General features: G+C 41.2%; 1 long non-coding RNA gene across 1 annotated transcript; it reads left to right on the top strand.

Annotated features, from left to right (window-relative positions):
- On the top strand, positions 1-1,989 carry LOC124698106. Its single transcript, XR_007000882.1, has 2 exons — positions 1-71; positions 1,419-1,989. It is a non-coding gene; the product is annotated as an uncharacterized LOC124698106 (long non-coding RNA).
- Positions 1,990-2,290: the final 301 nt, after the last annotated feature.

Consider the following 2,290-nt stretch of genomic DNA (forward strand, 5'->3'; position numbering starts at 1 on the left):
GCAAGGGGAGGCTTAGAGCCTGAAAGATTTGAGCCAGCAACAAGTCATTAAGTAGCCTTTCGCCCTCTTCGGTATTTTTTTTCTTTCTCCTTGGAGCTTAATTTTGCCTGCCATTGAATGGATTTTACATTGAAGAAATATTGGGGCAAAAGAAAATGACTTGCTTGGAAAGCATTGTGTTGTACCATTCTACTGAACATGTAAAGTTTCCCTGCGAATAGCATAGATTTTCTTTTACAGTTCATATGAGATACAATAGTTGCTAGGATCTGGATATTCATCAGACAGTAAATGGAAAGATTGGTATGCTAAATAATGGCTGGTGTATTTTTGTTTTGAGATGAGGCAAAAGCTTTGTCTTTTATATTGATAAAGAAGGAGCAAACAAGAGCGCCTAAGCCATCATAAAAAAAAAGGAACCAGAAAAAAGTAGAAAATTATTTCTACTAGATCCTTGTTACAACCAATGCTGATGGGTTAAAATTTTATGATCTGCACACAAGAAAGTTGCATCTAGTGATATCACTCGAGTTATAATTTGTGACGTTTCTATCTTTCTGTCTCGCACTCTCTTTGGAGATCTGTTAATAATTATACTGAATAATTGAGACCAGTCAGTTATAAATTTTGTTAAAGTTCGCTTACTAGCAGCAAAGAAAAATTTACATGGCGCAACGCTAAAACCCCCACTTCAATCTACTAGAAAGAATTTTTTAAAGATCTGCGGACTTTGAATATTATTTATCCTTAGCAAATTCATGAAGCAGTATGGTCCCTCTACAAAGACTGGGCACGATTTAGATTTAAATTCCAGATCTTGAGATGCTTAGATTTTCTAGCATACATGAATCAACTTGAACAAAAAAAAGCATATCTGAATCACAGAGTTTTCATCTAATTTATTGTGTGGTGATAGATTAAGATTTTATCGATCAAATAATCACTTATCTTTGCTCTGTCATGTTTCTGATCTCTAAAGAGCTCTAAGCTCCCAGGGATTTGGGAGCCTGTCCTTGCTCCACCGTTCTACGAATGTTTGGTGAATAGATCAATTTTTTCCATCTATTCAGTCAGCTCAGCAGCCAGAGTCCACGCCGGGTCTCAGCGCTGACCCTTCCCTAAGAAAAGGTCTCAACGCCGCCCCCAACTTCTCCCGGCACGGCGCTGCTCCATCGCCATACCGCTTGGACCCGTGCACTTGGAAAGGTGCAGCCCCTCCTATGTGTTGTTTACGTCTGCCCCAGCCGCTGCGTCCTCAGTTAGTTCCCATCCCTCATTTCCCTCTTGCGCCACGACACGAGTTGTTCCTAAAGAGGAAGAGGCCCTGCTAATCTTTGAATTGTGTGAGGTTGCGTTGACATTCCTGGCCAGGAGCATGCTTGTGTGTGTGTGGTGATTGTTCTACCTTCCGACTGCAGGAAGCTACAGATTTTCCTCCCACCACTGGATGCTTCTCTTGAGGTTCCTTTCTGCCCGAGATGTGAGTAGATAGATACCTCCCTCCAGTTTTCACAATGGAGAAAGAGAGAAGATTGATCACGAGTTTGTTATAGACTCTTGGTTTGCTGTGTACCGGAGGTATTTGATCATGTATAACCTGACAAAGGTGTTGGATAAGTGCAGTGCAGATGTGCTTCAGTTCAGGCGCAATGTGGATGGTGATGCCATGCTCAATGGTGGTCCATTAGTGATTAGTGGATTCCAGGAGTGGAGATGGCCAGGATTTAATTTGAGTGCGTTGGAGAAGGAGCTTCAGATGCTCATTCCGTACTTGGCTGAAGACCGTGGTTCACTTAACAACAAGTCCTTAGCCTCTTTCATATTCTTCATAATCAGAATTCTTTAACATGCTCAATATAGGATTCAGTTTGCGACGTTATAATTGGATTGTTTTCTATAGAGCTTTGGATACTATTTTGTACCAGCAAGTTGTAATTCTAGAACACCGGTGTATATGCTTGAATTACGAACCCATAAAAACTTGAATTACATGGTGTGGATGTCTCTTTGCTGAAAATTGTAGTATCATTCACCAATTTTAAATAAGTGACAACGATCGTGCAAAAGTACCCACCCAAATTATTCCCCACAGGCCTCAGAGATGGCTAGCGAGTGTGTACTTATCAATGTTGTTCATCGGATCCTTGACATTTTCTGTGTCAGGTTCCTCTCCATCTGTAAGTGGAGGAACAAGGGAAAATCATGCAATTGTGTGTTGATGGTAGGCTCTGTGCTTACCCAAAGAGCTAAGGTAGATCTGCACTTCTGTTGCAGTAGGAGCAGTAAGCAA

This window comes from Lolium rigidum, chromosome 3 (assembly GCF_022539505.1).
Source record: "Lolium rigidum isolate FL_2022 chromosome 3, APGP_CSIRO_Lrig_0.1, whole genome shotgun sequence".
NCBI classification, from domain to species: Eukaryota; Viridiplantae; Streptophyta; class Magnoliopsida; order Poales; family Poaceae; genus Lolium; species Lolium rigidum.